This window comes from Pseudorca crassidens, chromosome 14 (genome assembly GCF_039906515.1).
Source record: "Pseudorca crassidens isolate mPseCra1 chromosome 14, mPseCra1.hap1, whole genome shotgun sequence".
NCBI lineage: Eukaryota > Metazoa > Chordata > Mammalia > Artiodactyla > Delphinidae > Pseudorca > Pseudorca crassidens.
In genome coordinates, this window is record NC_090309.1 from 71589132 (window position 1) to 71602942 (window position 13811).

Genomic DNA, 13811 nt, shown 5'->3' on the forward strand with positions numbered 1-13811 from the left:
AGATAGGCTCCCTGGATGAGCAGCAACTCCCTGTCGGCTCCCTCGCGGGGCTGGCTGCTTCTGCTCTGAGACTGAGCTGTTCTGTCACAAAGCACAGCAGTGTTTGTCCGAGCCACAGAGAAAAGGTGTGCACTGTGCATTTGCTTCCATTTCACAGATGAGGAGACTGAGGCCTTAGGTTAAGAGAAGCTAAGTGCTGCCAGGTCTCACAGCTAGAAGGTGGTTGAGCCAGGCTGCAAACTGACACCTTCTAATTCTACGTCCAGTCTCTTTCCATGAGCACAGACATCCCATAGCTGCGCGGAGCACTGGTGTGGCACAGGGGAAGGCGCAGTGAGTATGCAGGCAAGCAAGCCCAGCTTCCAATCCCGCCCCTGCTAGTATTGAGTGTGTGAACTGGGGCATGTTACCAAAGCTCAGTTTTCTCATAAATGAAGCGGATGTAATCAGGGATGCATGGGGCTGGCTCGCTCTAGCTCCCAAAAGCCAATTGTGTGTATTTCTTTTCAATTCCTCATTCAGTCGTATGAAGCTGGTTAGCTTGAAAAGGGCCACAGCAGAATATTTACACCAAAGAAATGAGAAAACCTGCAGGTCAGGTCTTTGCTCCCCAGAGGGTCAGTTGTCATCCCTGGGGACAATTCTCACCCTACAGGACTAAGGAGTGAATCAGACAGTCTGTCAAGTTCTTACCACCATGTCTGGATTGGAGCAAATACTCACAAATGACCGGCAAAGGTAAGGGTTTTATCTTTTCTTCATCCTTATCATGTTTTATCCCTTTATTCACCAGGAGAGTAATCTGGGCAAGAGGAATTTTCTTCCATCATATCAGTGAAGACATTGAGGCCCCGAGGGACCAGGTGACTGAGCGCAGAGGGGGTAAGAGGTAAGCCTGGATTTGAACCCAGGTATTCATGCTCATTCTGGGCCCTGGCCAGTACTCTTGGCTGCCTTCCTGCACCAGACAATTTAAAGTCTCAGAAATATGGGGATCCTAGAGCCAGAAAGAATGTTGGAGATCATCTGTTGACAGTTCAGGTCCCTCATGTCACAGATGAGGAAACAGAGGCCTGGAGAAGGAAGGACCTACCCAAGGTCACTCCACCAGTTATGGCTCACTTGGAATTAGGATCCCAGATCTCTGGATTCCCCATCCAGATCTCTCTCCACTGGACCAAGCTGCCTTGAGACCCCTGAACTGGGGTGGGATTACCCTACCCAGACAACACGGCTGATGCCCAGTGTGAAGGGAACAGGACGGCTGTTAGGGAGACTGCCATATTTCCATTCCGGGGAGAGGGGATGTAAAAATAATGTTATTTGTTCTGCCTACACCACCAAGTTATGTGAAACTGTCCTGTACATGCTGAAGGACTTACAAATATAAGTTAGTGATATTATGTCAATCAGCAAACATTTATGAACCAGAGGCTCCCACAGGCAGACTTTGGGCCTCTGGGGGCAATAGAGCACTGGCACTGATGGGCCAGGGCTGGACTATAATCCCCATGGCCCTGCTCATGTCCTCCTTTCCTCCCTCCCTCTCTCTCTCCCTCCCTTCCTTCCTTCCTCCCTCCCTCCCTCTGTTCCTTCCTTCCTTTCTCCCTTCCTCTCTCTCTTCTTTCCTTCCTCCCTCCCTCTCTTCCTTCTTTTCATTTAATAAATATTCACAGATTGCTAGCCTTCTGCCAGGGCCCCACTTGGTGCTAGGGAAGCAAAGATGAATAAGGCAAAGTCTTACCCTAAAGCGTTTCACAGAAGAGAAAAAGGAAACAAACATGAGATAGAGCCACCAGGAACCCGTCCAGGGGGCAGAGGGGCTCCAGGCGCATTGCGTTGGTCAGTTGTGTGTGTGTATGTGGGAGGGGTTGGTAGGGAGAAAGGACATTTCTTTGCAAAAGAAGCACTGAGGAGGTGTGAAATAGCCTGGAAGTTTCTGGAAATGGCAAACACGGGCTTGGGTTTACAGTATAAGCTTTGGTCTGGAGCCACACAGGCAGAGTTTGGAAGCCTGGCTGTGCTGTGCACTGTGTCACCTAGGCAAGTTTCCTCATTTGTAAAATGGTCTGATAATTTTTACCTCACTGGGTCATTGTGAGGAGTCACTGAGATCGTTTATTCAGCAAGATATCTTCTGGGTGCCTACCACGTGCCGGGCACCTTTCTAGGCATGAGCGGGCACAGGGAATAAAATAGGTCAGGTCCCTGCCCTCATGGAGCCCATATTCTAGTGGAAGGGGACGAACAGCGAACAAATACAAACATAGCATGGTGTCAAGTGTCTGTAAGTGACTGAAACTAGTAAAGAAGGTGTTTGGGGGCGGTCCCTGGGGTGCAGCCCCCAAGGGGAGGATTTGTGAATGGTGTGGTCTCAGGGGGAACAGTGGGGGAAGGGAGGACACAGACAAAGTCCCACACGGGCAGCCTCAGCCTGGCCTCTCTGGGGCTCTGGAGTGTAAGCTGTGCTGGGAGGGGTCCCAGCCTAGACGAGGGGGAGATGCTGTGAGTTAGTATGTGCTTAGGGTAGTGTCTGGTGCACTCCTTAGCCATGGAATGAATGCCCCTGAGGCCTAGTCAGTCTCCGTCTCTGGGCCACCTCGCACGCCATTTGCCACCGTGTGATCTAGAACAGCCTGCAGTTTTCCAGAAGCCTCTGCGTCCTCTCACTGCTGGGTACCTCTGCCCCTGCTGTTCCTTCCTGGAATACAATGTCTCCACTGTTGCCCCTGGAAAATTCTTAGTCATTCTTCAAGTCTCAGCTCAAATGCTGCCTCTATGTCTGGGAAGACTCTGCTGGGCCTTCCTGGGGACTTTCTTCTGCATAACCTCTCGATTGGTCTGGACCACCAGCAAGGCAATAATATTGCTTTAAAATTACCTGTTCATGAGCCTGTCTGCCCACTAGGCTGGGAGCTCCTTGATGACTTGGACAGGTTCTTTTCAGCGCTGGACCTCCAGAGTTTTGGACACACAGTAAGGCCTCAGGAAACATTTGCTGAGTAAATGAATGACTCTGTCACTGAGTAGCTTTGTGCCTTTTGGTGAGTCAGATAATCTCTCTGAGCCTCAGTTTTCCCATCAGTAATGATAGCTACACCTAAATCATAGTGTTTTTAGGAGGCCAAGTGTGATAATGAATATAAACTCTGAAGTACTATCCAGACGTGTTTTGTTTTTTTTTTTAATAAAAAGGTAGAAGAGAAAAGATCCATTCTGGAGCTCAGCAGTGGCTAAAGGGACCCAAATGGCTACAGAAGACCTTGGATCAGTCCAGAAGACCTCTGGAGAACATTTCAGTAGGAGAGCTCTGAACAGGTGCCGGGTTTGCACCTGCCTTCTCTGACATTTTCTCTGCCACCAGCCAGGACTTGAAGCTCTGGTTCTATGAAGGAGTTTATAACCCCCATGGACCCTCACTCTCCACTTGCAATAACTCAGCAATAACAATACACATCCAAGCCATTGGTATCGAGAGGAATTGAAACTTCTTCCTGCAGGTGAAGAACTGATGAAGGGAATCTTGCTAGTTGGACACAGGACTCATCTGTGGTCACCGTTGCAGGTGAATCTTGTATAGGGATGCCTCAACTCTGTAAACTTTGTTCCAGCCCACATCCAGTCTCTTCCAAGGCTGTTCTTCTTTTCCTGACTCTCCGAGAAGACTGTCTTCCCTTACTAGTCTGTTCTGTTCTTCCATATCACCTGCCAGGCTTTCCCTCCGTTACCCTGGTCTCCAAGGAACCAGAAACAGGATATTTTCCTCCATTCTCCCCTGGCTCCAAGTTCTCTGGAGTCCTCAGTGTTGTTTCCTCTTTGGTCCCATCTTGATTCCACCCAGGATTTGGGGGCCTTTTTAGTTACATCAGTACATGGAGATGGCCTCCTCATGGAAGAGCTTATGATCCCAGAGTCCCTCCCTCAGCCAGAGTACATGGCCTAAAGTACCCCCCCACTTACATATAAGATGGTTATTTATCCTTCAGTGTGTCATCATCAAACCACTCCTTGACTCCAGGTGGCCTGGCTTGCTTTCCCACCATTCTGCAAAACTTTACTTGCTCTCTCTAAGACACCTATGAGCTACTCTTGGCCAAGTTAATTAGCAGGTACAGGCCTGTGCCTTCAAGCTTCAAGCCCACTCCCAAGCCATTTAGCCAGTCCCTAGTATAAATGAGTCCTGGTGAAGATCTAATATTGTAGACAAGTAAATTTTGCCCTAATTAATCTATAAATTAAGTGAAATCCCAATAAAAATTTTAGTAAAAGTTAAAAAAAATAGAATTTTAAAAGCAAATTCTAAAAGTCATCTAGAAGAAAAAAATGAATAAGAAGAGCCAGGAGAATTTTGACACAGTAAGAACAACATATAAACATTTACTGTAAAGTGGTCAATACAGAGTGATATTGATGTTTGAACAGATAATCCAAACAATGGAACAGAGTAAAGAAATAGATCCATGGAAATCTAGCGTATGTGAGAAGGGCATTTTAAATCATTAGGAAAAGACTGACGAGTCAAGAATGGTTTTGAGACAATAGATTACCCACTTTGGAAGAAATTAAATTAGATGCTACATTGGTGATAGTTTTAATTTCTGAAAAGAGAATTCATTCTACTATTTTCATCAGAAAGGAATTGGAAGTTATGTATAGCTGCCAGAACTGTGAAGAGAGAGGAAAAGGATTTAGATTGAGCTTACCAGAATGACTTCCAAAGCCACAGTGCAGAATTCAACCACTGAAGGAGATGCTGTTGCTACAGTCTGGAAGCTTCCAGATAGTAGGAAGCTTTTGCCATGGGTGCTATTCCAAAACTACAGCACCTCTGCCAGGATCTGCCCCAGTAAAATGGAAGATGGGCTGCCTTTTTCTCCAGGTAACTCAAAGCTTCATGTGAGTTGTATCTGCTTAGGTCTTTTAAAAAGTAGACACCAAGATGGAGTTAGAAGGACAGGAGATTTGTTGGGACACTGCATGTAAAAGGTAAAGGGGGGACTTCCCTGGTGACACAGTGGTTGGGAATCCACCTGCCAACGCAGGGGACATGGGTTCGATCCCTGGCCCAGGAAGATCCCACATGCCGCAGAGCAACTAAGCCCGTGCGCCACAACTACTGAGCCTGCGCTCTAGAGCCCACAAGCCACAACTACTGAGTCCACATGCCACAACTACTGAAGCCTGTGCGCCTAGAGCCCGTGCTCTGCAACAAGAGAAGCCACCGCAATGAGAAGCCCGTGCACCACAACAAAGAGTAGCCCCCACTCACCGCAACTAGAGAAAGCCCATGCACAGCAGAGAAGACCCAAGGCAGCCAAAAATAAATAAATAAAAAATAAAATTTTTAAAAAAAGATAAAGGGAAGAAGGAGCAGGAGCAGCAGGGAAAGTCTTCAGACTGTAATTTAGGTATGACATCTGTGAAAAGAAAGGGAACAAGAAAGAAGATTGGGTAGGAAAAGCTTCAGACTGTGATGCAGCTTTGAGAAAGTCTTGGCTACTACAAGATTGCCCATGGAAGAGTTATTCTATGTGGGGAGAAATGGCCACACTCTAGTTTCCTCTTCATGCTCAGTCACTGGCTTGGAGCTGTGGCAGATTCTGAAGGCATCCAACTGGGGGAATCTCCATTACATCTGGAATCCTATCTTCAAGATAGTCTGCAATATAGGAAGACATACCAGAAGGGCATTGATATGAATGTTGATCCAGCTAATCTATAGAATCTATCTATAACAGACCCTTACCTCACACTATATGCAAACCAAATTTCAGATGGATTAAAGAGGTGCAGGTAAAAAACAAACCTATACAATTACTGGAAGAACATAAAGAAAATATAGGGACATATTTCTATAACCTTGGAATAGAGAAGCTCTTTTAAAGCAAAACACAAAATCTAGAAAACATAGAGACGTATTTTAAATTAGTTTTTAAAATTTATTTCCATGTTTTAAAAAGTAATAAACATTAACATACTTAATGGTGACAAATTAGATGCTTTTCCTCTAAGATTGGGAACAAGACAAGGATGTCCCTCTCACCAGTCTTATTCAATATTGTGCTGAAAGACCTAACTAATGCAAGAGGACAAGAAAAGGAAATAAGACATATGGAATGCAAAGGAAGAAATAAAACTGTCTTTGTTTGCACATAACATGATTGTCTATGTAGAAGGTCACAAAGAATTAATGAAAACTGGAAATAATATTGTGATTATAGCAAGGTTCAGGATACATGGTTAATATACAAAAATTAGTTACTTTCCTATATACCAGCAGTGAATAATAGAATTTGATATTAAAAAGACAACACGATTTACATTAGCACAGGAAAGAAAGAAAGAAAGAAAAGAAAGAAAGAAAGAAAGAAAGAAGAAAGAAAGAGAAAGAAAAAAAGACTTAGGTAGAAATCTACCAAAATATGTGTAGGATATATATGAAGAAAACTACAAAACTTTAATGAAAAAATCAAAGAATATCTAAATAAATGAAGAAATATTTCATGTTCATAAATAGGAAAACTCAAAATTGTTAACATATTGGTTCTTCCCAATTTGATCTCTAGATTCAATGCAAACACAATCAAAATCCCAGCAAGTTATTTTGTGGATATCAACAAACTCATTCTGGGGCTTCCCTGGTGGCGCAGTGGTTGAGAGTCCGCCTGCCGATTCAGGGAACACGGGTTCGTGCCCTGGTCCAGGAAGATCCCACATGCCGTGGAGCAGCTGGGCCCATAAGCCATGGCCGCTGAGCCTGCGTGTCCGGAGCCCGTGCTCCACAACGGGAGAGGCCACAACAGTGAGAGGCCCGCGTATCGCAAAAAAAAAACCACAAAAAAATAAAACCAAACTCATTCTAAAGTTTATGTTAGAATGAGTGACTTCCCTGGTGGTCCAATGGTTGGGATTTTGCCTTCCAATGCGGGGACTGCAGGTTTGATCTGCAGGTTTGAGCTGGGATTCCACATGCCTCAGGGCCAAAAAGCTGAAACATAGAACTTAGAAGCAATGCTGTAACAATTCAATAAAGACTTTAAAAATGGTCCACATTAAAAAAAAAAAATCTTAAAAAAAAAAAGTTTATATGGGAAGGTAAAAACCCAGAATAGCCAACATAATACTGCAGAAGGACAAAGTTGGAGGACTGATACTACATGACTTCAAGACTTACTGTAAAGCTATAGTGATCCAGACAGTATGACGCTGATGAAAGAATAAATAGATCAACGGAACAAATTAAAGAGACCACAAATAGACCCATACAAATGTAGTCAAATAGACTTTGACAAAGGAGCAAAGGCAAGGCAATGGAGTGGTCTTTTCAACAAATGGTACTGAAACAATTGGACATATTCGTGCAAAAACAGTGCATCTAGAGACAGACCTTACACTCTTCACAAAATTAACCAAAAATGTATCATAGATCTAAATGTAAAACAAAAATTATAAATTTTCTAGAACATAACATAGGAGAAAATCTAGGTGACCCTGGGTTTGGCCATGATTTTTTAGATACAACATCAATCTCTGAAGGAAAAAATTGCTAAGTTAGACTTCATTAAAATTAAAAACTTCTGCTCTGTGAAGGATATTGTTAAGAGAATGAAAAGACAAGCCACAGGCTAGGAGAAAAATCTTTCCGAAAGACGTATTTCATAAAGGACTTGTAGCCAAAATATACAAGAACTCTTAAAACTCAATAATAAGAAAACAACCAACCCAATTAAACATTGGGCAAAAAATCTGAACAGATACCTCAATGGAGAAGACATACAGATGGCAAATAAGCTTATGAGAAGATGTTTAACATCATATGTCATCAGGGAATTTCAGATTAAAACAACAATGAGATACCAGTACACATCTATTAGAATGGCTAAAATCCAAAACACGGACAACATCAAATGCTAGTGAGAATGTGGAGACACAGAACACTCTCATTCACTGCTGGTGGGAATGCAATGTGGTGCAGGCATTTTGGAAGAGTTTGGTAGTCTCTTGAAAAGCTAAACATAGGTTACTGTACAATTCATCTTCCCCAATCCTAGATATTTACCCAAATGAGTTGAAGATTTTGTGCAAAAACCTGCACACAAATATTTATAGCAGCTTTGTTCATAACTCAATAACTGGAAACAACCATGTTATCTTTCAATAGGTGAGTGGATAAACAAACTATGGTACATCCTTACAATAGAATATTATTCAGTGATAAAAAGAAAGAAGCTATCAAGCCATGAAAGGACATGGAGGAATCTTAAATGTATATTGTTCACTGAAAGAAGATACATACTATATGACTCCAGTTTTATGATATTCTGAAAAGGGCAAAATTACTGAGACAGTAAAAAATCTGATTGCCAGAAGTTCTGGGGGAGGAAGGGAAGGATTAATAGATGGGGCGCAGAGCATTTTTAGGGCAGTGAAATTCTTCTGTATGATACTGTAATGTTGGATACATGACATTATGTATTTGTCAAAACCCATAGAACTGTACAACATAGAGCAACAACCCTAATGTAAACTATGACCTTTAGTCATTAAATGTATCAATACTGATTCATAAATTGTCACAAATTACCACACTAATGCAAGATGTTAATAATAGGGGAACTTTCTGCTCAAATTTTCTGTAAACCTAAAACTGCTCTAAAAATAAAGTCTATTTAAAATTTTAAAGTAATTAGTATAGTTGGAGAAAAAAATTGGCCCCAAATATAACAGACGTTAGTATGGTGGCCATATACCCTAGTTGTCTCAGAACAGTTTTGGTTTATATCTGTTGTCCTCGTGTCCCATTTTCATTCTCAAAGATGTTTGGTTTGAATGATAAATTATGTTGTCAACCTAGACAAAAGGTTATTATGCATATAAGTATGTATATATATATATATAATTAAAATATTATTATATATATCATAAACTCCTATAAAGCATTAAGAAAGATATATTGCCCAAGAGAATAATGGGTGATATATATGAATATGTGTATAGTCTGCTAGTGCTGCCGTAAGAAAATACTACATATTGGGTGGCTTAAACAGCAGAAATTTATTTTCTCATGGTTCAAGAGGCTAGAAGTCCAAGATCAAGGTGTTGGCAGGTTTGATTTCTTCTGAGACCTCCTTCCTTTGCTTGCAGATGGCTGCCTTCTCACTGTGTCCTCACGCAGTCTTTCTTCTGTGAACACACATCTGTGTCTTAATTTCCTCTTCTTAAAACGACACAAGTCACATTGAATTTACGGCCCACCACATGACCTTATTTTACCTTAATTATTGCTTTAAAGGCCTGTCTCCAAATATAGTCACATCTGAGATGCTAGGGGTTTGGACTTCAACGTATGAATTTGCGGGGGGTGGGGGGTGGGCAGGGGACACAACTCAACCCATAACAATAGATAATTCACCCAAGAAGTACAAATGGCCAATAAATATATATCAATATGTTTAATATTATAAAAAACCAGAGACATGAAAATTTAAAACAATAATAACTGACAACCTCCCCCAGTAGAATGACAAAAAATAATAAAAGAAAATTCTACCTAGGGTTGGCAAGGATGTAGGGTATTGCTGTTTGTTGGTAGAACAAATTGATACAGCTTTTTTGGAGGGAAACTTGGCAGACTCCATCAAAATGAAAAAGTACATATCCTTTGACTTAGAAATTTCACTTCTGAGACTTGATTCTACAGAAATACTCAAGGCACAAAGAGACATGCATAAAAATGTTAATTGCAGTATTTTTTGTAATATTTAAAAATTGAAAAAATATTTAAATTTCTATTAGTAGTTAAATAAGCTGTGGTACATCCATACTATGGAATGCTATATTGGGGTTAAAAAGAATGAGGCAGACCTACGATAAAATAAATATCATATAATATCCTATGAATAAAGTAGACCTATGATAAAATGGAATCATAAAACACATAAAGTAACTCAATAAAGAGGAAATCAAGAACAAAGAACAGATGGGACACATAGAATGCAAATAGCAAAATGGTAGATTTAAGCTCAACAGTATCAACAATCACATTAAATGTAAATCGTCTAAATACCCCAGTTAAAAGCATAGATTATGAGGTTGGGTTTTTCTTAAAGTATGATCCCACTATATACTGTTTATAAGAAACCCACTTTAATTATAGCCATAAATAGGTTAAAAGTGAAAGGTTAGATAAAGATATACCATGCTAATACTAATCAAAAAAAAGCTGGAGTGGCTGTATTAATATCTTACAAAGCAGATTTCAGAGCAAAGACTATTTCCAAGGATAAAGAAGGTTATTTCATAGTGATAAAGGGATGAATTCACCTAGAGAACATAGTAATTCTAAGTGTATATGCACCTCATAAATCTTCAAAATGTATGAAATGAAATAGAACTACAAAGAGAAATATACAACCCACAATTATAGTCAAAGATTGCAAATCCTCTTGTCTTTCATAATTTTCTACTCTTGTTATATAGGCTCTTCTTTATCTCTTTAAACTCTTAAGGCCCTTGTCAAATCATTTGATAGTCTGTAGTTCCTCTGGTGTGAATTATTCCACTTGTTGGGCCAGTGGAATATCTATCTTGGCATTGGACCTCCCCATATATTTTATAATTTTCGTCTGTGAGCTCATCTTCAATAGGAGTTATTTTCCACAAGTGTCCTGTAAGGGCTCTGCATTATTAAGGCTTCTTTTGGGGTGATTTCACTATTGCCTTCTCCTACTCTTTTTGGGGTTTGTCCTTTCTGACCCTCTACGGCTATAGGTTTCTGTTTCATTTCTGGTGTCTAGAAATTTTCTTTGTTTGCTTTTGAGCTTAGCTATGTTTTAAACTAAAATTTAAAACAAATATGCAATGTTTCACTGTTTGGAACAGGTTTGGGAAATTCCCATATCTGATAATTTTTGTGTTTTGATTGGATGTCTCAGTAGGGCTCCCATGACACAACTTTGAAATCAGCCTTCACCCAATCTCTCTCTTTGTTATCCTTTGTCCTGGAATTATAAAATTACTTTATAATGAGTTTATAATAAGTGGGGTTTTTTTAAACTGGAAAAAAATGACATTTCAGGATTACAAGCTGTCTGCGTTTTAGGATGGAGACTAAAATTTGCTTCATGGAAGATGTTCCTTTGTTTTTGAATGTCCCACTTGAGTTGGCCCTTTTAGCTATGCTAATATAAAGCAATGACCCATCATCCTTGGTGAGAATGGGAAAGCACTGATGGGGTCCTAAAGGAGATTTCTTAGTCTAAAATGTTAATACCCTTTAGTAATATACATTGAATGATTTGTAGAAGTCTGCCTCTGAACATTGTTTTATTCAGAGCACCACCATCTCCTAATTTGGAATCAGACTACCCTATGCCTGAAACTGGTGTGTTCTTGCAAAGTGGTGTGTGTTACTCTGGGATCAGTTGTTTGTACAAGATAAGAAGTTGAGATGGAGAAGAATGTGGGAGAGAAGTGCTCACTTCTTCAGCTTAGACTGGAGAAAACAACTGACTGGGCCTGGCACAGCCCAATCTAGACTTGGGAGTGGGTGTCCCTCCCAAAGTGCTGTTTTAACCTGACCATTCTAACTTTTAGAAAATGTCCTGGCAGGTATTTTGTTTTGATATTCCTATTGTCAGTAATGCATAGAAGAGGCAAATTCTGGGGCAGGACAAGAGGGCTTTGGGAGGCAGATCTCAGCTGGGAGTAAGAGGGAAGAACTACTTCCAGGAGCTGGGTTGGCTGTGGGGTCCTTGCTTAGACCTGAACTCCAAGGAAGAGGGATACTTGGAAGATGCCTGATGGTGGGAGGAGGTTTATTCCTGGCCACCTGGAGGTAGTTGTGGGTGAGGTGGGGAGTGTGCTTGAAAAGAACATTGAAGTTAGCTCGGGGCTGTGGGCTCTCAGCAGAGCCACTTCTGAGAACAATGATAGGATACTTTCTGGTGTGTACTTCCCTTTTCCTCCCTAAGATTTCAGGCAATGTTGTTAACTTGTCTTTTGCCGTGGTGTAGAGAATTAGGAGAGAGCTTGGCCCATGCGTTGGGCAGAGGGACTGAGGTCTGCCTGGCTCTGGGTGTAAGGGTACCTTGGGGAGAGATCTGGGCAGAGTGGTAGGAGGGGCAGCTGAGCAGGTAGCCAGGGGCAGAGCTCCCTGGAGGGCTTTGTAAGTCATTTGAAGGAACTGGACTTTATCTTGTAGGTCCTGGTGAGCCACTGAAGGATATTAAGCTATAGAAAGAAAACCCAAATGAATATCTCATAAATTTGTAGACAGCTGGAGTGGACATCTACTGTCTTTGTCTGGCCAATACCTCTTCTACCTTCCTGTGGTAACAGATCCCTTCTTTCCTGTGGGGAACCTATTCCATCTGAGTTGGGTAGAGCTGATTGCAATCTTCTCGAAAACAGAGAGTGTGCCATTCCTGAAGCCTACACGATCCTTCCTTTTATTCAATACATGAGCCAATAATATATTTTTTCTCATTTAACCTAATTTGTCACATTTCTCTTGCTCATAAGAGAGAATGCTCACTGACAGTTGTGTGTTCTCCCTTTCTCTTCCCTAGACTCAATATCCTCAATTCATTTGACATTTGAGATGGTTTCTAGACCCCTCCCTGCAAAGTCATCCTCCTCTAGATGGAGATGTGCGCACCAGTGTCCCTGGGGGACCTTCTCTCTCAGGGTTGTATTTCAGTCAAGGACATGATGGGGTCTTCTCTGGAGAAATTGAGATAAAAGGTTGATATCTGTGGATCAAGTGCTGGGGAAGACTTTTGGGTGAGCCTGGTCATAGCCATGTATGATTTGAGGTATCTACACTTCTCTAAAGAATGAAGCAACCTGGTTCTACCTCAGGGAGTTCTCAGAGGCCAGCACCTTGAACAACTTCAGTTTCTAAGTGGAAGGGAAGGTAGAAAGGAGTGTGTCCTCATGATTGGCCAAAAGGATCCCAGGGTTTCCCTGAAATATAGATGGAACCACTCAGTCATCTTAACTGGCCATTAATGAGCTGATCCATAATTTAAAAGAGGCTTCAAGAAACATCAAGGGGAAGCGGACAGGGAGACACTCGGGCCAAACCTGTCCTTATCATTATCTGAGGGGGTGTGAGTGTGTGTGTGTGTAGAAGGGAATAGCGAGCCCACTTCCTTCCAGATCCTACAAGGGTTTCCATAACCCCCTTGGTTACAGTGAGCCAAGGACCTGCCTTCAACAGAACAGGCTTGGATTTAAACTCCTAGTTGATGGATCTCCTCAATGCCCTTTATTTATTTATTTATTTATTTGCGATACGCGGGCCTCTCCCTCTTGTGGCCTCTCCCGTTGCGGAGCACAGGTTCCAGACGCGCAGGCTCAGTGGCCATGGCTCACGGGCCCAGCCGCTCCGTGGCATGTGGGATCTTCCCGGACCGGGGCACGAACCCGCGCCCCCTGCATCGGCAGGTGGACTCTCAACCACTGCGCCACCAGGGAAGCCCCTCAATGCCCTTTAGAGGCTGCTCAAACCCTCACCAGGTCCTGCTCAGTTTCTTCTTCCTCATTACTAAGTTACACATAAAATTAAAAACCTATGTGTACCGTGTTGGGTGTTTCCAAGTCCTATGGCCTTATGAGGGCCACCTTGCCTCTGAATATCCAAGGGAAAATGGATCAAACCCTCAACCCACAGTAGAGGGAAATCCGGGGTTTCCTGCAAGACTTTGGGGGGATTTGTTCCCAATCTCCTCTTACCTGTTTCTACTGAATTAATTCCCTTCCTTCCTTCCTCCCTTGCTTCCTTCCTTCTCTCCCTCCCTCCCTTTCTT

General features: G+C 42.1%; 1 protein-coding gene across 5 annotated transcripts in view; it reads left to right on the forward strand.

The window, feature by feature from the left end:
- Nucleotides 1-13811, forward strand: part of CIB4 (calcium and integrin binding family member 4) — a 91486-nt gene that overhangs the window by 22527 nt on the left and 55148 nt on the right. For all 5 annotated transcript variants that reach the window (XR_010934110.1, XM_067703495.1, XM_067703493.1 and 2 more), the window contains exon 2: nt 794-889. The gene's annotated coding sequence lies outside the window, so the exon portion shown is untranslated. The remainder of the gene's footprint in view (nt 1-793; nt 890-13811) is intronic.